The sequence below is a fragment of the Notolepis coatsorum genome (assembly GCF_963971535.1).
Source record: "Notolepis coatsorum genome assembly, chromosome: 7".
Classification (NCBI taxonomy): domain Eukaryota; kingdom Metazoa; phylum Chordata; class Actinopteri; order Aulopiformes; family Paralepididae; genus Notolepis; species Notolepis coatsorum.
The window spans coordinates 173,929,258-173,953,391 of NC_140171.1; the positions used below are offsets into that span (position 1 = coordinate 173,929,258).

The window sequence follows — 24,134 nt, forward strand, 5'->3', positions numbered from 1 at the left end:
CCTACCGGTTACACGGTATAGTCAAAATCCATACCGTAGAGCAAATTCATACCGTTTATACCGTCCACCCCTACTTGAAGAGGACCGGTGTTTAGAGGCACCCTGCGTCATTGTATGTTGCGGCTAGCAGGAGGGCTGTCTGGGACCCACAGAGTAGCTTCAGTTAAGGTAGGGCCAGAGTATTGTTGCGCGTCGACCCAGCACCGGCCGTCAGCAGCCGTCTTCGCCGGCGTTCTGCATCTGCTCTGCACCGGCTGTCTTCAGCCCAGCACGGGAGTCGTCCCGTCCAGCAGAGGTCGCCATCACCCAGCACGCGCTCTCAGCCCGCTACTGCTCCCTCTGTCCCACCCTGCTTGCTAGCGCCCGTGACGAGAGCGTTCGACGCCATCTTACCACCCGGACAGTGGTGGCGCGGCGAGGACGCCATCTTGGTTGAGTACATTAGAGCTTCGGTGCTCAGGATCCTATTGCACAGTACACAGTGTGTCGCGGCCTACGGGCGAAGCTAATGGTTGCTAACCACAGTTCATAGGGGTACCCCATAAACATTACATGCCGGCATTAGTTTAGGACTTTTGTTAGGTACAGTGGGCCCACCTTTTCATTTCTTTTGAGTGTAATAACGTATGGTCATGCCTCTTAATTTCCCGTCTCGTTAAAGCCGTTTCTTCCTGGGGTACATTAATGCTGCCGTAATATGTAAAGCCTTAGAGGAAGGTATTATTGTATAAGTGTTATATGTGTTATTATTATAATTATTAGTAATTAGGAATAATGATAGTATATGCCATTTGACTCACTGCCAGTAATACTTGTCACTGCCCAGTATAAGTAACACTAAATGAACTAAGACGGGAATTGTGTGTGTGCGTTAGTGTTGTCAAAAATATCGAAGTATCGATACATATCGATACTGAATATTTAAAACGGCTTCGATACTCATTTCCCGAAATACCGATACTTTCTGCAGTATCGGTACCAGCTGGCGAGTGTTCTACAGCAAGTTGTTGACACGCTGTTCAGAGCGTGCTTGCCCCTCCGCCTGCTCCAGCCCTCCCCCTCACAGAGTCACAGAGGCAGAGCAGTCTTCAGTTTGTAAATAAACATTTTAGCAGTGCCAGCGTGTGATCTAAAGATAAACAAGGGGTTTTAAAAGTGTTATATTTATCTTCTCTTATAGTACCAGAGAGAAGCTGAGGAGAATCAACCAGCAACAAAAGCTAAATTTGTTTAAAAAAATATATATATATATATTTTTTTTTTCTTTTTTTTGGTATCGAAATGGTATCGAAGTATCGATACTTTTCAAGGTATCGTATCGAAGTTGAAATTCCAGTATCGTGACAACACTAGTGTGCGTGTCCATTATTGAGTCTAACCCTAACCCTTTTTGATGCGGGTAATATTATTATTATTTAACCCTTTCTCCTTCCAGTCATTAAGGTCTCTAGTGGACGTCGAGGGAGGGTACTGCTTGCAGGGGGAACTAATCTATTTAGGCATATCAGTCACTAGGTGTGGGAGGGTTAACGGAGGTATTGAGGGAAGTGAGAGCGAGTTGGGGAGTACTGCTGACCGCCCCGGAGAGGCGAGGAAGACCAGAGTACCAAACCAGGTTGGTAAATCCCGGGCCCCATTCACTCCCACTACCGGGCCCCAGTTTGACGCTCCAGGCCCAAAGACGAGGGTGCAGTCAGACGGAGCTCTACTGCGTCCAGCTACCTTGTGACTGCCAGCAACCGTTCCCACAAAGCAGGGATAATCCACCCGGCTGCTACACTAGCAATTATGTCAGTTACGTCTTGTGTCTCTTCCATTCAATTAATAGGGCCGCCAGTTTGGTCTACCCGTTTTTAAATACTGGATCAACGGAGCTGTCTTTTCAACATGGCGTTCATGCTTCAACAAGTGCTGATCCAAAAAAAAGGTAGAATGGTGTCCCTAATTGTAACAATTTAATTGTAATTGTTGACAATACTTTGTGTGAATAATATATATATATAATATATATAATTGTAGGCTGGACAAATGCAAACCTGTCCTAATATGAATATATATTTATTTACTACAGATACAAGGGTTCTTAAACCTTTCAAAGTGGCAACATATCGAACTGAGTCGGCCGCACAGCCTTTAAAACACCTTCTATTCTCTCGCCTGGGCAAGCGAATGCCAGGCGACCCACCGGCATTGATGATTGAAGACACAGATCATTACCGATCTGGAGAAGCGGTATAGTGAGGAAAAGAGGGTGTTCATGCTGCTGAACAAAGCTAGTTACTTGGATCCACACTTCCATCGAAGGGAACATAAACAAGAGGTGGCCTTACTGGAGGAGATTAAACAAGTGAGCTGCGGTGTTCCACAAGGAAGCATACTAGGACCGCTACTATTCCTAATTTATGCAAATGACATGTCGTCAGCTTGTGACTGCAACTTGTTCCTGTTTGCGGACGACTCAGCCCTGCTGGTCTCTGACAAGAACAAGTTACAGGTTGAAAAAGCCCTCAGCTCGGAACTAGGCAAAATCTGCATATGGCTCGCCGACAACAAACTATCATTACACATGGGCAAACGAGTCCATTCTCTTCGGTTCAAATAACAGACTCAGCAAGACCGACGGCTTCTCGGTTACAGTGGGTGACAATATTGTCACAAGGAAAGAAGAAATTACCTACCTGGGTTCCATCCGAGAGGCTAATCTTTCCTGTGACAAAATGGCATCCAATGTAATAAAAAAAAGTCAACCAACGAACTGGATTCTTGTACCGGATCTCCTCTCTGGTAAACAAGAATACCCTGAAGACTCTAGCAGGAGCACTCATTCAAGGGTACTACGACTATTGTAACTGAGGGGTTACAAAACCCTGACTGTATTAAAGATTGTGATAGATTAAACCACTGCTAGTTATGTACTTTAATTACTGGCCAGACAGTACATCAACTATAGATGGTGAACACCCACAAGAACACGGCATTGACACAGAAATAGTATTTGAGGGTAATTTATTATTATTAGGCAACATTAGGTTACAGAATGAGAATTAGGGTCGCGCTTGTATGGCGAAGAATATACGTAAAGTCAGTCAAGAGCATGAGTCACTAAGAATAGCAGGAATCCTACGATGGGTCTAAGTTGACTCCACCTGTCGTATAGTAGCAACTATATAGGGCAACAATGGTACCGACTGGAGACAATGGGTTCCCTCCGGGGGTGTAAGGCCTGGAGGGTAGAGGAATGCTCGGGTACTCCGTCTGATTCAATGAGGAATAAAGAGACTCCAGGTACAGGAGTCGGTCCTTGTAAACTCCCTTGATCAGCAGCAAAGTAATAATTGTAATCCAGATGCTCGACAGCATTGATGACAGCTAGCCAGCCCCGTCCACGAGGCAGGCCCGAGTTGTAATCCTCACGAGGTTGAATCCCAAACGATAGTGGAAATCAACGATGCTCTTCTCCGGGTAACACGTTCCAAATCAATACAATCCAACCAGGAATGGTTCTGCAATCGCCGACGTCGATTCTCCGGTGTACATGTCCAACGGTTCTCCGCCTAGGACTCCTCGGGTGTGGGCGACGTATTTAGGCCACACAGCCTGGTTAAGTACACTAGCTAAAGACACGACGAACCGCTGGGTAATGTTACACACGAACGAACTGTGGCCACACGATATACAATAACTGAACGACTATTTACTTCACATTAGATTAAGTCGAACTCAACGTTACTTCATTAAACTCTGACACGTTTTACCATTCTATTCGCACGCGGTTCTCAATGCTCTGCTAGACGCAAGGTTGCTCACTTCACGGCACGTTGACTCGTGGTGAAGGTGGGTAAGGTACTGAACGTAACTGAATTGAACTAAGCGACTAAGCACGGTGTGCGCACCTTGCGCTGTATTTATACTTAAGTGAATATCTAGTCCCAACCTCAGTCCTTGTCTGGTATCACTACGCTGACTCCGGGCATGTTCCGACATGCCTGCAGTTGTCTTTGAACTTGCCGTTGGGGGCTTGCGCGCTGGCGCCTGGGGGCGCTGTCCAATAGGAGAGCGAATATTACTCTGGTCTGAACGCAGGTAAAGGGATATTCCGTGTATATATATAAATAATATACAAAGTATATCAAACAATAAAGGTATATTCTCAGTTTAATCTGGCCCTTCACAACAACTATGCTTGCACCTCATGGTACCAAAGCACCTCAAAGGCACTAAAAAACAAATTACAAACATCTCAAAACAAGCTAGTCAGACTACTGCTTGACCTGACTCCTAGAACCCACCTCACCCCTGCCCACTTTGACAACCTAGGATGGCTTAGAGTAGACGACAGAGTACAGCAACTTGCAATGGGCCTGGTCTACAAGATACACTACGCGACCAAGGTACCCATGTACATGTCAAAATACTTCCCAAAGGTCAGTGAATACCACGATCACAACACCAGAGGGAGCTCCACAAATCATGTTAAACCCAGATTCGGCTCAAACAAGGGACTAAACACGTTTCGCAATTATGCCACATCAATGTGGAACGCCCTACCCAAAGCTGTAAAGGAATGTGAATCACTACCCACTTTCAAAAACACTCTCAAAAAACACGTGACATGTGAGACAGCAATTCGAAACTGGCCCCTACAAATGTCCTAACCTAGTTGTACAGTAAATGACCAAGTAAGGCTTTGTCAGTAGGGATGCCCCGATCACGTTTTTTGCCACCGATACCGATCGCCGATCGTCGTGAGCCATATCGGCCGATACCGATCCGATACCGATCGTTTTTGATTAAAAAGAAATTAAAAATTATTTTATATAAAAAGTTTTTTTTTTTTTTTTTTTTATAAAATATATATATTATATAATTAGACTTGTACTTGTATTATCTGCGAGACATCGCCACCACGCAACAAGTCAAAATGCTCGCTATCTGCAAACAGCTCCACTGTCTGTGTGTACTCTAGTAGCCCTAGCTCCAAAAAGGATTCTCCGGCGCTGCAGCGGGACCCTATTGCCTTGGTAACGTTATGCTTTGGTCATTTCACATTCAGCAAGCCCTCAGCTCGAATACGCATTCAATCAATGTTATAAGACATTGATATCAGGAGCTATCTGTAGCTACTGCTAGCCGGCTAGATGACGTTAAGACAACTATTTAGTTCAATCGGACATTTCGTTTTGAACAGTGAACTAACGTGAGCTAACATGAGCTAACGTGAGCTAACGGAGGTATCAACATGCACTACTAGACTTGCTGGAGCATTTGTTGATATCCGGAGCTATCAGTAGCTAGCCGGCTAAATACCGTTAGACAATGCCTACTAAAAGTGAATAGTTGACTGGGTAATTTTGTTTAAACAGTAACGATAGCTAGGTAGCTAACGTTAGCTCAGGTCGAATGCACTATCTAGACTCAGCAGAGGAGGTCCGCCTCCTCTGTGTTTACAAACTCTACACGGGTACGGGCGGAGCTAGGGAGGAGGAGCAGTTTGCAGGTCCTGTGCGTCTGAGACAAGCGAGTGAGATATCCACTTGATCAGTTTCCGCGATCGGCGAATATGACTAATTATCGGAATTCCCCGATCGCATATTTATACTGATTATCGGCCGATAACGATCGGTGGCCGATCGATCGGGGCATCCCTATTTGTCAGTATTCCAATGTACAGTGTAAAATGTGTGTATCCCCCCTACCCAACCCCCCCCCCACCCACCCACCCACCCAACCTCCTCCAATGTACAGTTTCTACGTCAAATGTATATACACTCTTTTTCTGGACACTTTTGTATCACAAACAGTACTGTATTTGCAAATCTGATATGTCATAAATGTATAGATGTAGCAGTACTGTCTATCTGTATGTCATGTATGTCATATGTTATGATGAATTGAAAATGGGGGACCCTGATGTAAACAACATTACATTTACATTTTACATTTAGTCATTTAGCTGACGCTTTTATCCAAAGCGACTTACAAGTTCTGTACGACAAGCCATCAGGAAGGGCACAACTCTATCAGCTGAGTAACAATGTTCGTCAAAGTGTTGAGTGCTACAGTGTAGGTTAGTTTATTAGGACAAGTGCATGGTTAGTTAGGGTTAGATAATTTTTTTTTTTTTTTTTTTTTTTTTATTCAGATAAACAAGACGAAAGTCTTTCTCTGGTCTGCATCCCCTTAAAGTGGAGATGAAGCAGTGCGATAAATACATATTCATAGCATCACATTAGTATTTAGATAAGCCACAGAAGAAATCACGTTATAAAAATAAGCAGTTTCTAAGAAAAAACTATTTGTTGTGTGCATTTCTGAAGCATTTATCATTATGGGCGCGGCCATTTTGTTGCTGACGTCATGGGGCTTGTTTGGTGTATACACTGCTGGTTAGCTGACTATAGTGAATGGGTCAGTCAGTAAATAAAATGTTGCCTACAAAACAACGGGACCGCGGTGGTTCTGTTTGTATTGCTCCTGGCTGTTCAAACTAATTTTACCATGTGAGAGAGAGGAAAGTTGGTTAATTTCCACAAACTACCAGTGAAAAAAACAGTGTTGTTGGCACGTTGGCTCAGGCTGGCTGCACTCAGGCGGCGCGACCAGCCTGTTGGACAGGGAAGGAGGATCTGCAGCGAACACTTCATTGCCTCGGATTATGTTGTTGGGGTGGGATGTTTGTCCAGAAGACCACTAATCAGCTGAAGCCGGACGCGGTTCCCTCAGTCTTCGACAGACAGACCGGCCCAGGCAGTTCAGCGTCGCGGAGCATTCAGCCTGCTGGCTACCTAGATCCACTTCAACCAGCGTTGCGGAGCATTCAGCCTGCTGGCTACACAGCTTGTCGGTGTGCTAATAGCCTCGGCAAGCTAACGGTAGCTGGCTACACAGCTTGTCGGTGTGCTAATAGCCTCGGCAAGCTAACGGTAGCTGGCTACACAGCTTGTCGGTGTGCTAATAGCCTCGGCAAGCTAACGGTAGCTGGCTACACAGCTTGTCGGTGTGCTGGAGCCTCGGCAAGCTAACGGTAGCTGGCTACACAGCTTGTCGGTGTGCTGGAGCCTCGGCAAGCTAACGGTAGCTGGCTCCAGGCTATTAGCACATCGACAAGCTGCTGGAGCTCCCGACGCTCGGCTGGTTGAAGTGGATCTAGGTAGCCAGCAGGCTGAATGCTCCGCGACGCTGAACTGCCTGGGCCGGTCTGTCTGTCGAAGACTGAGGGAACCGCGTCCGGCTTCAGCTGCAGATCCTCCTTCCCTGTCCAACAGGCTGGTCGCGCCGCCTGAGTGCAGCCAGCCTGAGCCAACGTGCCAACAACACTGTTTTTTTCACTGGTAGTTTGTGGAAATTAACCAACTTTCCTCTCTCTCACATGGTAAAATTTGTTTGAACAGCCAGGAGCAATACAAACAGAACCACCGCGGTCCCGTTGTTTTGTAGGCAACATTTTATTTACTGACTGACCCATTCACTATAGGCAGCTAACCAGCAGTGTATACACCAAACAAGCCCCATGACGTCAGCAACAAAATGGCGGCGCCCATGTTGAAAACAGGGATATTATATTTGATTTTTCAGACAAGATAGATTTCACATTTGATTATAGAACCCTGTCTTACACAAGGTACACAACAAACAAACTAGGATCACATTGTTCACTGCTTCATCTCCACTATGTATTGAGCTGTACTGTACCCATTCTGCAATCTGTTAATAAACTTTTCAATCAATCAATGAAAGCAGGAGGTGCAGATGGCCTTACTGGAGGAGATGAAACAAGTGAACAGAAGCAGGAGGTGCATATGGCCTTACTGGAGGAGATGAAACAAGTGAACAGAAGCAGGAGGTGCAGATGGCCTTACTGGAGGAGATTAAACAAGTGAACAGAAGCAGGAGGTGCAGATGGCCTTACTGGAGGAGATGAAACAAGTGAACAGAAGCAGGAGGTGCAGATGGCCTTACTGGAGGAGATGAAACAAGTGAACAGAAGCAGGAGGTGCAGATGGCCTTACTGGAGCAGATTAAACAAGTGAACAGAAGCAGGAGGTGCATATGGCCTTCCTGGAGGAGATTAAACAAGTGAACAGAAGCAGGAGGTGCAGATGGCCTTACTGGAGGAGATGAAACAAGTGAACAGAAGCAGGAGGTGCAGATGGCCTTACTGGAGCAGATTAAACAAGTGAACAGAAGCAGGAGGTGCAGATGGCCTTACTGGAGCAGATTAAACAAGTGAACAGAAGCAGGAGGTGCATATGGCCTTCCTGGAGGAGATTAAACAAGTGAACAGAAGCAGGAGGTGCATATGGCCTTACTGGAGGAGATTAAACAAGTGAACAGAAGCAGGAGGTGCAGATGGCCTTACTGGAGGAGATTAAACAAGTGAACAGAAGCAGGAGGTGCATATGGCCTTACTGGCCTCATCCTAGAATCATTAGCATAGCATCTCAAGTAAAGCCGACACAGTGGCTGAAACGCTCAACAGTTGAGATGATCGGTCATTGTTAGTAACAAGCTGAATAAACGCACATTTCTCTCTATACATAGAGTCGCACCAGTTTCTGACCTAACGTCACATATTTTCACAAACTCTGTAGTAGCATTAGCATAGTAGCTTAGCTTGTTAGCTGCTCCAGCTACCTCTGGTCAAGGCCCAGTCTGGATGGAAAAGTGGCAGAAACACCCAACAGATCAGATGTTCGGTCAGTAGATGGATAAAAGCAGATGTTATAACAAAACGGAGAGGTCGACGTGAACCTACCTTTGTTTACCTTCTCCTGTGTTGTTCTGAACGTAGTAGAGTCCAGCAGCGTTCTGCTAACAACACGACGTGGTTCTTCTGGCCGTTACGATGAATTGAAAATGGGGGACCCTGATGTAAACAAGACGAAAGTCTTTCTCTGGTCTGCATCCCCTTAACAATTGTATGTATTGAGCTGTACTGTACTGTACCCATTCTGCAATCTGTTAATAACGTTTTCAATCAATCAATCAATTGTCCGAGTCCGACACAACAACACCGCTCATGTAAGTTACCTACTTGTTAGAAGTAGTCGGACTTCGGGCTCATTCCCTCTGTAAGGTGGTGACAGTAAACCAGGAAAACAGTTCTCTCGAGGACTGGGCATTTATTTGGGTTTGCAGGGTTGTTCACAGCAGAGTCATATAATTATTCTACAGCTCTCTGTTCTTATTGACTAACGTTACGTAACTCTACCGTCCCGCTAGCCTGATATCTTTTTCTAACGGAGTTGTGTTTCCGTAGTCGGTTTGCGCGATCTGATTGGCCCGCAGTTGCACTTCCGCGTTCGGTTGTGCGATCTGATTGGCCCGCAGTTGCACTTCCGCGTTCGGTTGCGCGATTTGGTTAAGGTTAAGGTTAGGGTTAAGGTTAAGGTTACGGTAACAGCCTGCTGGCGCGATTGTTAGAAGTAACCGATTGGTGCTGAGATAAACGTCAGTGGCCAATCAGATCGCGCAAACCGACCGCGGAAACACAACTCTGTTAGCATATGAATAGACTATATGAATTGAAAATGGGGGACCCTGATGGAAACAAGACAAACGTCTTTCTCAGGTCTGCATCCCCTTAACAATTGTATGTTATTGAGCCGTACTGTATTGTACCCATTCTGCAATCTGTTAAATAAAGTTTTCATTAATTCATTAATTCACTAGACTGCGTTATTTTTTTTCGTAGCCGCATTTTGCGGAGACGCTCTCTGATTGGCCACTGACGTTTCTGGTGCGCCCAATCGTGTGACGCCTGTTTCTACACCGGTTAAGCTTAGGCACTCTTTCGAAGTTGGTTAAGGTTAGAGTTTGTCTTAGAGCAGGGCGATAGAACGCCAGCCCTGATTCCAAACTCTAACCTTAACCAACTTCGAAAGCTTAACCAGTGATAAACTAGGCGTTAGGTAGTTTGCAGGCTGTTAGACCCGGAAATGGGCAAAGACACAGCTCGACACGCGATTGGGCGCACATGTCAGTGGCCAATCAGAGAGCGTCAGTCTCTGGGGACCCTGATGTAAACAAGACGAAAGTCTTTCTCTGGTCTGCATCCCCTTAACAATTGTGTGTATTGAGCCGTACTGTATTGTACCCATTCTGCAATCTGTTAATAAAGTTTTCAATCAATCAATCAATCAGTCAGTGGCCAATCAGAGAGCGTCTCCGCAAAATGCGGCTACGAAAAAAAATAACGCGGCCAGACACACTGGAGGAACCTCTTTTTCCTCTTTGAAACGTTTGTTTGTTTGTTTGTTTGTTTGTTTGTTTGTTTGTTTGTTTATTTACACATATAAAAACAATTACATATATAATACAATATAATTTTCGAGAAATAACTCATGTTAACTTTTCTAACGCATTGATTGAAAACTTTATTAAGAGATTGCAGGATGGGTACAATACAGTACGGCTCAATACAAACAATTGTTAACACTTTGCCTGCCACACACGAGAATACTCGGGTTTATTTATAGGTGGTTGAAAGCCACTCACGAGATTTCTCTGAATTATTATTATTATTTTTTTTTAGCGATCTGAAATCATATTGCATCACCCGAGCCTACCCGAGTATAGCCGAGCGGCGCCGGCGATCATTGTGGAAAAAAGCGCCCCCTGTCGTCTCCCAGATGACATAAGTGATTTTGGAATGGACTCAATGAAAATGAATGGGGAAAAAAATCCGGTACTCCACATTTTCCAGTCCACTGATCCAGCCGGGGTTACCACAGTTCATTCTGGAACCTCAGAGCCCCGCGGATCATGGAGTACTACTGTATCGCGTTGGATCCATACACGTATCGATTTTTTCGAATGGTGATCAGGAATTGGAATATACCAGTTGGATACCATCTGATGTCAGGTAAGGACTCTATGTTATCAGTGTTAGGATAATCAGAGTAAGTTTGATGAAGTTATAAGCTGTTTTGTGAAATGTCTTCTTTCAGTTTCACTGTAAAAGTCAGAGAGGAAATCAACGGAGCGATTATCCGTGCGCGGCCGTAATGTGCTTGCGTTCACGTATAATATTGATCATCTAGCGTTTATTTGAAAACGATTCATAAAAAGGCCGACGAATATCAACGTTGTGGAATATTCCAGTAAAAGACGATTTTCATAGAATGCTCCAGAATGAGCTGTTTTTTATCTGAAAACGGGTGCTTTTCTAAATGCTCTGAAACGGAAACAACGCGATAAAAAACCAATCTGCCTTGACAGCACTGACTGGAAAATAGTCTTTGATAATGCGATGGGCAGATTAGACACATAGCCATAATTTAAAACATAGATTAGGCGATATTAACGTTAACATTGGCGCCGATGGTGGCATTCAGCCGGTAAAAAGGAAAACCAGGCGTGGCGCTCAAAGTGTTAAGGGGATGCAGACCAGAGAAATACTTTCGTCTTGTTTACATCAGGGTCCCCCATTTACATTTATAAGCAGCACTTTATATTCTCCTATAGGAGTCTGTCGTGCAAGAATTTCAGAACTGCTTCAGTGATCAGTTGGCGAATCTCACTCAGGCCAAAAAAAGGGTCCTCCATTTTCAATTCATCAAGACATTAATTTTTTTTAAACATTTATTTATTAGTCATCAAAGGTACAGTTGGATACATTACACATTGAATGGCATATTTTGTATTTTCGCCCTTCCCCCCTCCCTCCTGGGTTCCCACAGACATTGCAAAATTAAATTCAAGGACTTTCTCAAAAAAGAGAATTAAAAAATAAAAGGGATACAGTTCACTTTTAAGTGCTGTTTTCTATAGCAAACATGTATAATAATAATTAATAAAGAGTACAAAAAACACCTTTAGTCGGATCCAATATTTATGGCTCAAAGCCAATCTCCAACAGTTAGCGCTACCTTGTGTCAAAATACAAGTATTAAGCATTTCAAGGACCTTGTACGAACCCTCCCCCTCCCTCCCATTTTCCCTCCCCTATCTTGCCCAATCCTACAAATACACAACAGGAAACATAGAACATACAAACACATATCTCTCTCACTCATCCTTCCTTCCCATTATCCTAGTGTCTTTAGCTTGGCTATGTAACCAATAAAAGGGCCCCATACTATTTCAAACTTTTCACTAGACCCCCTTAGGTTGTGTTTGATTTTCTCCAAATTTAGAAAGAACATGAGATCTTTAAGCCATAGGGATGCTTTGGGGGCTGCTGGTGATTTCCACTCTAGCAAGATCCTTCTGCGTGCTAGTAGGGATGCAAAGGCAATTCTATCTATTGTTCTTCTCCTAACCCCTTGGTGATCCGGTCTTGGTAAGACTCCAAAGATGGCTATTTCTGCACCATGTCGAAAGCCTCGGCGAGGTGTTTGAAAATAGCTGTCCAGAAGCTGTATAGGCGGGGACAAGACCAAAACATGTGCGTCATATTTGCTGGGGACATGTGGCATATATTACAAGAGTCTGTAATATTGGGATATATTTTGGCGAGTTTAGAGTTTGTAAAGTAGATGCGATGGACCACCTTAAATTGCATCAGATTGAGCCTGGAACAGGATGTACTATCATTTACTCTGGCCAATACTCCATTCCAAATATTCTCATCTATAGCCTCACCCCATTCCTTTTCCCAGTCCTCTTTGATTTTATCAAGACATGTTTCTGTGTTACGGGAGATCAGGGTGTAAATCCTTGATATAAGACCTTTTTGATTTGTGGGGATGTCCAGAATTGTGTCAATTACTGAGTTGGAGATAATAGGGAAGGAGGTATTGTGTTGTTTAACCCAGTTTCGAACTTGAAAGTATCGAAATAAATGAGATCTCGGGAGGCCACATTTTTCACAAAGATCGCTAAAACTACAGAAAACATTATTGGTGTATAGGTCCCTCACTCTAACTAGGCCTGACCTTTGCCAGGTCAAAAAGGCTGCGTGCATCAGTGTGGGGAGGGATAAAGAGGTGGTTGTTGCAAATGGGGCTGTGGCTGGAGAACCCAAGGAGTCCAGAGGCGCGCCTGAATTGAAGCCATATTTTCAAAGTCGATACAACAATTGGGTTTCTTGAAAATTTGGTCGGCCGGATTGGCAATTCAGATGAGAGCAGAGCCAATAGTGAGGTAGACTGACAGGATCCTGCTTCAGATTCACACCAACTCAGTGCCGGTTCTTGGGTCCATAAAATCATCTTGTGGATGTTGTCTGCCCAATCGTAAAGGCCAAATGTAAATCAAGACATTTATGACATACTGTACAAGACATACATACAGTACTGTTTAAGAAAAAGATATCATAAAAAAATATATACATTAGAAGGGGAAACTGTACATTGGAGGGGGTTGGGTGGGGGGTTTGGACATTTTACAGTGGCCAGTTTTTAATTGCAGCCACCCGTAGGTGCTCTTTGAGAGCGGTTTTGAAGGAGGGTAGGGATTCACATTATTTTACAGCTGTGGGTAGGGCGTTCCACATTGATGTGGCATAATTGCTAAACGTGTTTAGTCCCTTGTTTGAGCCGAATCTGGGTTGAACATGATTTGTGGAACTCCCTCTGGTGTTGTGGCCAGGCCCATTGCAAGTTGCTGTACTCTGTTGTGCACCCTTTGGCGTGCGTGCATGCGTGTGGTGTGTGTGTGTGTGAGTGCGTGCGTGTGTGCGTGTGTGTGTGTGTGTGTGTGTGTGTGTGTGTGTTCCATCCTAGAGGCAAATCTTCCATCTAGAGGCATCCAATGTAATCAAAAAAGTCAACCAACGAACGCGATTCTTGTACCGGATCTCCTCTCTGGTAAACAAGAATACCCTGAAGACTCTGGCAGGAGCACTCATTCAAGGGTACTACGACTATGCTTGCACCTCATGGTACCAAAGCACCTCAAAGGCGCTAAAATCAAAATGACAAACATCACAAAACAAACTGGTCAGACTACTGCTTGACCTTACTCCTAGAACCCACCTCACCCCTGCCCACTTTGACAACCTAGGATGGCTCAGAGCCCTTTAATTAAGAGTTCCGCCACTCTGACCCACTTTCGTTGTTATCGTGGAATGCGGAAGTAAAGCGCCTCAGGGGTGGTCCGTAGTTCAAGTCTCAGCTCAACGCCATGCATTTTCATTGTTGCCGAGCGGCACTCGCTTGTAAGTTTACTTTACTTTTACTACTTTGTACATTTTAACGCATTAGCAGACCACTCATGGATTTAGTCAATATTGGTATTTTATGTAGCAAGCTTTAGTTAATGTTGATCGTAAGTTAATAGCTTGTTAGATTCTAAATGCAGTTAAGAACGTTACCATGCTGACGTGATGTTGGCCTAACGTTATATTTACCAAATTATTTGCAGTTATTATATTGGTGTTCATTAGTTTATCATTGTTTATTAGATTTATTGTTAAAGTGAGCAACACGAGATAGACTGGTCTTCATATAAGGTACAGTAAGGTTATAATATATAGACAATAACACATGACTGATTGATTGATTGATTGATTGATTGATTGAAAAGTTTATTAACAGATTGCAGAATGGGTACAGTACAGTACAGCTCAATACATACAATTGTTAAGAGGATGCAGACCTGAGAAAGACTTTCGTCTTGTTTCCATCAGGGTCCCCCATTTTCAATTCATCATATGACACACATGACATACAGATAGACAGTACTGCTACATCTATACATTTATGACATACCAGCTTTTCAAATACAGTACTGTTTGTGATACTAAAAAAATCCAGAAGAAGAGTATATACATTTGACATAGAAACTGTGCATTGGGGGAGGTTGGGTAGGTGGGGTGGGGCTGTACATTGGAGGTGGGGGGGGGGGGGGGGGGGGTTGGGTAGGGGGGGGACACTGTACATTGGAATACTGACATACATTTGACATGGAAACTGTACATTGGAGGAGGTTGGGTAGGTGGGGTGGGGTTGGGTGGGGCTGTACATTGGAATAGCCATGCTTGGTCTTTATTGTACAACTGGGTTAGGACATTTGTAGGGGCCAGTTTTGAATTGCAGTCTCCCGTAGGTGTTCTTTGAGAGTGTTTTTGAAGGTGGGTAGTGATTTACATTCCTTTACAGCTTTGGGTAGGGCGTTCCACATTGTTGTGGCATAATTGCGAAACGTGTTTAGTCCCTTGTTTGAGCCGAATCTGGGTTTTACATGATTTGTGGAGCTCCCTCTGGTGTTGTGATCGTGGTATTCACTGACCTTTGGGAAGTATTTTGACATGTACATGGGTACCTTGGTCGTGTAGTGTATCTTGTAGACCAGGCCCATTGCAAGTTGCTGTACTCTGTCGTCTACTCTAAGCCATCCTAGGTTGGCAAAGTGTGCAGGGGTGAGGTGGGTTCTAGGAGTCAGGTCAAGCAGTAGTCTGACTAGTTTGTTTTGAGATGTTTGTAATTTGGTTTTTAGTGCCTTTGAGGTGCTTTGGTAACATGAGGTGCAAGCATAGTCGTAGTACCCCTGAATGAGTGCTCCTGCCAGAGTCTTCAGGGTATTCTTGTTTACCAGGGAGGAGATCCGGTACAAGAATCGAGTTCGTTGATTGACTTTCTTTATTACATTGGATGCCATTTTGTCACAGGAAAGATTAGCCTCTAGGATGGAACCCAGGTAGGTAATTTCATCTTTCCTTGTGACAATATTGTCACCCACTGTAACTGAGAAGCCATCTGTTTTGCTGAGTTTGTTATTTGAACCGAAGAGAATGGACTCTGTTTTGCCCATGTGTAATGATAGTTTGTTGTCGGCGAGCCATATGCAGATTTTGCCTAGTTCCGAGCTGAGGGTTTTTTCAACCTGTAACTTGTTCTTGTCAGAGACCAGCAGGGCTGAGTCGTCCGCAAACAGGAACAAGTTGCAGTCACAAGCTGACGACATGTCATTTGCATAAATTAGGAACAGTAGTGGTCCTAGTATGCCTCCTTGTGGAACACCACAGTTCACTGTGAGGGGGGGGGGTAGGGTACCGTTTACCTCCACCATCTGTTCTCTCCCCTCCAGGTAGGATTGTATCCAGCTCACTGATAAACTATCAAAACCAATTGCTTTTAGCTTGTCAATCAGAATGGTGTGATTGACAGTGTCGAAGGCCTTTTGTAGGTCTAGCATGACACTAGATAGACTGGTCTTATTATAAGGTACAGTAAGGTTATAATATATAGACAATAACACATGACACTAGATAGACTGGTCTTCATATAAGGTACAGTAAGGTTACATAATATAATATATAGACAATAACACAGTGGATACAGACCTGTCTGGCTCTCCTCTCGTGGTCTTGACTCTAATGAGAGACGTGGCCCAGTCATTTGGAGTTGTGAGGTTGATTATTATTAGTAGTAATGTAGTTTGTATATTATTAGTAGATATGTAGGTTGTATATTATTAGTAGAAATGTACAGTCTCCTCCCCACCGTATGTATATTTCTCTCCCACCCACCCCCTCCTAATGTACAGTCCCCTCCCCATCATATGTATATACTCTGTCAGGATCTATGGGTAACAGTTAGGGGTGGGACGATACATCGATCCAGATCGATATATCGATCTATTATCAATAATCAAATAGGATCGATGCAACGTAAAAAGATCGATTCATATTGCGATACTCTTATTTTCAAAATCCCGCGAGTCATATCCGCCCAGTAGTTGAAACGCTGTGTAGACATTACAGCAGAACAGCGCTACAGAGCGTCTATTTTGCGACCCTGTGTGTCTGTGTGTGTGTGTGTGTGTGTGTTACTGAGGATGGACAGATAATGTTGATATTTAAACATGAATACATAATAAATGTATTCATGATCATCATGCAACATAAAACAATTTGCGAGAGGAAGGGGTTTTAGCCTGCGTGTTGTGAGTTCCAAAACATTTTACTTAAAGTTTAAAACTCAATATATAAAGGTCTATTTGTATTAAAAATAATACAAATTTTTTTCATTTAAATGTCTGGAAGAGCTAAAAAATTAAAACGTCAATTGATATTTCCGTAGCCTTTTTTTAGTTGATCTAAATGTGACTGATTGTGTTAAATGGGCACATAATATCGCATCATATCGATTGCAGGCACCTGAATCTAATCGTATCGTGGCATACTTTGTGATATCGGCAAATATCGTATCATTGTCCAAAGAATCAATATCGTATTGTATCGTGATGAAACTGGTGATTCCCACCCCTAATAACAGTACTGTATATTTGAATACCATTTATGTCACAAATGTATCGGTACTAAATACCTGTATGTCCCTATGCCATAAATGTCATGTATGTTGTGTATGTCATAAATGTCAATATGAATTGAAAATGGGGGACCCTGATGTAAGGTATATTTTATTTATATAGTGCTTTTCCAGATTAAAATCACAAAGTGCTTTACAGGCAGTAAAAGGTTAATCAGAATAGAATAACCACACGTTACATCACATACAAGATTGTAGAATACTTCAAAAAATAAATGAAGTAAAATACAATCACACATACACACGTTATACCACATACATGATCAATTAAAAGCCTCACTGTATAAAAAGGTTTTTAGACCTTGTTTAAAAGACTGCACACTAACAGCAGACCTGATTTCATAAGGTAGCTGATTCCATAGCTTGGGTGCTACGAAGCCCGGTCACCCTTGGTTTTCAGTTTGGTCCGGGGGACGACGAGCTCTCCTTGGTCGGAGGAGCGGAGAGCCCTATTAGGGCAGTAAGGGGTTATAAGATCAGCAATGTAGCTTGGGGCTTCACCCTTTAAAGCCTTGTAGGTGGTGAGCTCAATTTAAAAAATAAAAATGTAAACAAGACAAACGTCTTTCTCTGGTCTGCATCCCCTTAACAATTGTGTGTATTGAGCCGTACTGTATTGTACCCATTCTGCAACCTGTTAAATAAAGTTTTCATTAATTCCAGGAGCCATGCTGTTGTCTGGTAAGATGGAGGTCGTTGTTCCTGCTCCACCATGAATTTCAGGCCAGCACTTGTTGCAAAGAACCCGGACACATTGAACCTGTTATTTTAAATGAGTCAAACAGTGAAACTGTAGAAATTCAGATGAGTCAAATTGTATCAAAAATAGAATAGTTTATTATCTGTTTTTATGGCCATAGAAAGATTATGCACAAGATGTGTGTTGTTGTAGAGTGCATGAGCAACTCCATAACTCTCTATCTCCCTGTTTTGTTTTCTAGGATAAATTACCACTGTAATGACGTGCATGTGTCCAGTCTGTGGTGAGCAGCAGTCGTGACAGAAAGGCCCTAGCACTACAAACAACAGGAGTGGAAGACTGGACCTCTACATGGACATTGGACATATTATAGGCCTATAATAATAAAAAAATTGTGGAATGCAATTGGTTGCTTTGTATATTTTGTACTGTTGACCAAACTTCTTTCTTGGCTTAATTGAGTAGTATCAATGGTTACAGTATGAAATGTAAATGCTAAGAAATGCAGAGTAAACAGCTTGATATGATATTCACTGCATTTTCACATGTGCATGTATGAATGTCTTATACTATACTTATACTATAGATAGCATTAGGATGTGTAGAAGCACAAGTCTCTCTGCCACTCACCTGAAATGCTATTATATATATTGAATATAAATAGCCCACATATAATGTGGGCTGATTAATACAATGATGCTTGATTGTGTAACAACTGGTGATATGGCTCATGTAAAATAAGTCAGCTAGCACAGCTAGCATTTAACGTTCGAAATTGCCGTCATCGCCTAGTGATATAATGTAAATATTAAAGTAGCAGATATGTAAATGATATATCGCAACAGTGATCAATGCACATTGTATTAATAAGTACCAAAAATTGCTGTAACAGTAGTAGCAGAGCCGTATAATTAGTTCTGCCGTTCTGTCCCGCTGATATCAAGTTGACAGGAATGTCAAATTGGAACTACAGGTAGCTACGTGAACCACGTGATATCCTGTCGGCGAGATCAAAGCGTGTCGCAACTCTCAATTATACGGCTCTGGGATGGCTTAGAGTAGACGACAGAGTACAGAAACTTGCAATGGGCCTGGTCTACAAGATACACTACACGACTAAGGTACCCATGTACATGTCAAAATACTTCCCAAAGGTCAGTGAATACCACGATCACAACACCAGAGGGAGCTCCACAAATCATGTTAAACCCAGATTCGGCTCAAACAAGGGACTAAACACGTTTTGCAATTATGCCACATCAATGTGGAACGCCCTACCCAAAGCTGTAAAGGAATGTGAATCACTACCCACTTTCAAAAACACTCTCAAAGAACACCTACGGGAGACTGCAATTCAAAACTGGCCCCTTCAAATGTCCTAACCCAGTTGTACAGTAAATGACCAAGTATGGCTTTGTCAGTATTCCAATGTACAGTGTACAGTGTCCCCCAACCCCCCTACCCAACCCCCCCCCCCCCCCCCCCCCCACCTCCAATGTACAGCCCCCACCCACCCACCCCACCCACCCAACCTCCTCCAATGTACAGTTTCTACGTCAAATGTATATACACTCTTTTTCTGGACACTTTTTGTATCACAAACAGTACTGTATTTGCAAATCTGGTATGTCATAAATGTATAGATGTAGCAGTACTGTCTATCTGTATGTCGTGTGTGTCATATATGTTATGATGAATTGAAAATGGGAAACCCTGATGTAAACAAGACGAAAGTCTTTCTCTGGTCTGCATCCCCTTAACAATTGTATGTATTGAGCTGTACTGTACTGTACCCATTCTGCAATCTGTTAATAAACGTTTCAATCAATCAATCAAACCTCCATCCAGCCAGCACCTCCAGCCAGCCAGCACCTCCAGCTAGCCAGCACCTCCATCCAGCCAGCACCTCCAGCTAGCCAGCACCTCCATCCAGCCAGCACCTCCATCCAGCCAGCACCTCCATCCAGCCAGCACCTCCATCCAGCCAGCCAGCACCTCCATCCAGCCAGCACCTCCATCCAGCCAGCACCTCCATCCAGCCAGCACCTCCAGCCAGCCAGCACCTCCATCCAGCCAGCACCTCCATCCAGCCAGCACCTCCATCCAGCCAGCAGCCAGCACCTCCAGCCAGCCAGCACCTCCATCCAGCCAGCACCTCCATCCAGCCAGCACCTCCATCCAGCCAGCACCTCCAGCCAGCCAGCACCTCCATCCAGCCAGCACCTCCATCCAGCCAGCACCTCCATCCATCCAGCCAGCACCTCCATCCAGCCAGCACCTCCATCCAGCCAGCACCTCCATCCATCCAACCAGCACCTCCATCCAGCCAGCACCTCCATCCAGCCAGCACCTCCAGCCAGCCAGCCAGCACCTCCATCCAGCCAGCACCTCCATCCAGCCAGCACCTCCAGCCAGCCAGCACCTCCATCCAGCCAGCACCTCCATCCAGCCAGCCAGCACCTCCATCCAGCCAGCACCTCCATCCAACCAGCACCTCCATCCAGCCAGCCAGCACCTCCATCCAGCCAGCCAGCACCTCCATCCAGCCAGCACCTCCATCTTCCCCCCCTGTGGAGCCACATGGACTTGGGGCCATAAAAATAAACTCTGTGAGTCAGTCTGAGCACTCAGGGACGGGGCCGGGGGCCTGGACGGGCCCGACAGCTCAGCAGGGGTGTCACCTGGGGGGGTAGCCCTTGTAGTGCCCCCCCCTGGGCCAGTGTGTCTGGGGCAGGGTCAGGCACTTCCTGAAGTGCTCCAACTCCGCCTGGAGCTTCTCCCTCTCCAGCGCCAGCTTCTGCCTCTGAGACATCAGCTCCTGAAAGAACCACAGAAGAAGAAGAGACTGTCAGGAATGAGATGCCGGCTCCTGAAAGAACCACACCACAGAAGAAGAGAGGGTCTAGGAATGTACAGGCCCGGGGAAATCATCCGTCACAAAGCCATAAACACGAGATGACACTTAACTGACAAATCAACATTCCAAAACGCAATGTACTGAAGCACGGGGAGGGTGAAGGAAGGTGAGATGATCTCAGACATGTACGGAGGATACCAGAGTGACTGATGGGAGAGCAGACATGAAGGAGGATCTTAACATTGCTAACACTGCTGAACACGGGTCCTATACTAATCACCACAAAGTACCCCAAAATACCCCAAAATACCCCAAAGTACCCACAAATACCCCAAAGTACCCACAAAGTACCCCAAAGTACCCCATAAGTACCCCAGAGTATACAGTAAGCTCTACCTCTGAGCCAGTATTTTGTGGTACATTGAGGTATACTTTGGGGAACTTTGAGGTTCTTTGGGGTATTTTGTGATACTTTGTGGTATTTTAGGGTATACTTTGGGGTATTTTGTGGTACTTTGGGGTGTTTTGTGTTACTTTGGGGTACTTAGGGGTACTTTGGGGTATTAGCTAACACTGCTAACACTGCTGAACAGAGCTAACACTGCTAACACTGCTGAACAGAGCTAACACTGCTAACACTGCTGACACTGCTAACACCGCTAACACTGCTAACACTGCTAACACCGCTGAACAGAGCTAACACTGCTAACACTGCTGAACAGAGCTAACACTGCTGAACAGAGCTAACACTGCTAACACTGCTGAACAGAGCTAACACTGCTGAAAAGAGCTAACACTGCTAACACTGCTAACACTGCTAACACTGCTGAACAGAGCTAACACTGCTGACACTGCTGAACAGAGAACACTGCTAACACTGCTGAACACAGCTAATACTGCTAACAACACTGCTGAACAGAGCTAACACTGCTAAACAGAGCGCTATATGGAAAACGGACTAGTATAGTCTACTGTACTGTTTGACACATTGCACCGTGTGAGGTCCTGTTGTTATTTTCTCCTCTCTTCCTAAATCCGATGGCATCGGAGATGACAACGAAGTGTTAGGGCTCCAGAGAGAGAGAGAGAGAGAGAGAGAGAGAGAGAGAGAGAGAGAGAGAGAGAGAGAGAGAGAGAGAGAGAGAGAGAGAGAGAGAGAGAGAGAGAGAGAGAGAGAGAGAGAGAGAGAGAGAGAGAGAGAGAGAGAGAGAGAGAGAGAGAGATCCCCATTAGCTGGTGCCATAGCAACCAGCTAGTCTTCCTGGGGTCCACACACAAAAACATAAACACAAAAACATACAAAAACTATTATTATTGCAAAAACTAAATTATTAAAAGTCAGTACACACAATGCATAATGAAACTACTGTAACAATTAAGATAGCTAAAATTACATTAGTGTAAAACAAAAACAAAAAATTACTTTAGTGTTAAAAACTATTTTAAAACAATTTAAGATTATTTTTAAAAGTGAATCTACTGTAAATGCAGCAGAGGTTTTGAGACAGGTTATTCCAAAGAGTTAATGCTCTAAAAATAAAAGATCTCCCGCTCACAAAATGCGGGGCTTCTATCGACCCCTAGGGTTAAAAAGAAATCCGCCGGCCACAGAGCCTTTGTCTACCGCGCTCCCTACCTGTGGAACAAATTACCTGCCGTCATCAGGGGCGCCTGCTCTGTCGAAGCTTTTAAATCCCTGCTTAAGACTCATCTTTTCTCTCTCTCCTTCAACCTACCCTGATCTCACCTGGTCGGGGACTGACCTTTAGATTAATCTGTGTAGTTTAGTTATGGTACAGGGTACTACATGGTACCACTGGGTAGTTTACTACAGGGTAGTTTAGTTAGGGTACAGGGTACTACATGGTACTACATGGTACTACATGGCACTACACGGTACTACATGGCTCTACATGGCTCTACGTGGCACTACATGGCACTACAGGGTACCACAGGGCACTACAGGGTACTACATGACACTACAGGGTACTACAGGGTACTACAGGGTACTACAGGGTACTACAGGGCACTACATGGCACTACAGGGTACTATAGGGTACTACATGGCACTACGGGGTACTACATGGTACTATATGGCACTACAGGGTACTACATGTCTGCTCCTTTGCAGCACCACAAACATGGGAACTCTCTAACTCTTTCATTCATCTAAAACATTTTGGACCTTATGGTGTTCTTGTTCTGTTCTTGACTTATTGTTATGTTTTCTTCTTGACTTGTTTAAAGAAGATCTGTACGGCCCATGGGGACATTAACGTGTGTTGTCGGGCCCTATAAATAAATTTGATTTGATTTGATTTAAAGCGTTGGTTTTAGGACCTGGCAATTCAAGCTGCCTATTACTGGAACCTCTAGTGTAATGCTTGTGCACAGTATTACTAAAAACAATCTGATTATGTATAAAAACTGTATTGCTTAACAGTTCGGTACTTTATCGATACTCTTATCTCTTATTATTTTGCAAGAATCTTTTTTCAACAGCTGAGGGTTTTTTCAACCTGTAACTTGTTCTTGTCAGAGACCAGCAGGGCTGAATCGTCCGCAAACAGGAACAAGTTGCAGTCACAAGATGACGACATGTCATTTGCATAAATTAGGAACAGTAGCGGTCCTAGTATGCTTCCTTGTGGAACACCACAGCTCACTGTGAGGGGGGGGGGGATGCCTGTAGCTGTTCCGCAACCGTTCCTATTTCCGGGGTAGGCCTGATTGGCCGCGACGGCCACGTGACCAGGCGCGGCCACGCCCCGCGGCAGAGGCCGCTGTGTTGACGCTAGGCTGCTGTGTTTCCTGGTTGTCGCGCCGCGGTAGTCAGTTAGTTCTGTGTCCCGTGTTGCAATAAACGTTCAACGATGTCAACAAAACGGTATCTTATTACGGCTTTCCTCCCGACGACAAAGAGAAGAGAAGGTGGCTGAAGCCTGAAGTTGATACAGTAAGTTTGATCGCGGTCTCGTGACGACCAGAATACAAAACATTACCTGTTGTTATTGTTAAGTTGCTATCTTGTGATAGTAACATGGTCGTGGTGTGAATTACCTCTAAATTAAAGTATTTTTGGATGACACAACACAGTAATAAGAAGGTTGGCAAGTGTATGATGGCATCTTGGCATGTACAATAATGCTGTGTATACCCTAATTATATTTATTGTTAATGTAGCCTACTGTATATATCCACATGTGTTTGTACATATAACTGCATATAATCCTTTTACATATCTGTAGATACTACGCTATCTATATCTGTACATATCCCTTACCTACTCTTACTAGTTACGCTGCTGGCCAGTATGACTACCATAGTGTCTTTATACCTGCTGCATCAATGTACATAATAA

The 24,134-nt window shown here is 44.2% G+C and overlaps 2 protein-coding genes across 4 annotated transcripts in view; both read right to left on the minus strand.

Annotated features, from left to right (window-relative positions):
* Positions 1-9,191, minus strand: part of LOC311232482 (uncharacterized protein) — an 88,355-nt gene extending 79,164 nt beyond the window's left edge. The window contains exons 1-2 of one of the 3 annotated variants that reach the window (XM_084319293.1): positions 9,035-9,191; positions 8,756-8,866 (exon numbers count right to left, since the gene is read on the minus strand). The gene's annotated coding sequence lies outside the window, so the exon portion shown is untranslated. Of the gene's footprint in view, positions 1-8,755; positions 8,867-9,030 lie in introns of all 3 variants that reach the window. The other 2 variants (XM_084319295.1, XM_084319294.1) reach the window with 2 other exon arrangements.
* Positions 1-24,134, minus strand: part of LOC311232694 (uncharacterized protein) — a 510,982-nt gene that overhangs the window by 387,730 nt on the left and 99,118 nt on the right. The gene's annotated exons all lie outside the window — the stretch shown is intronic.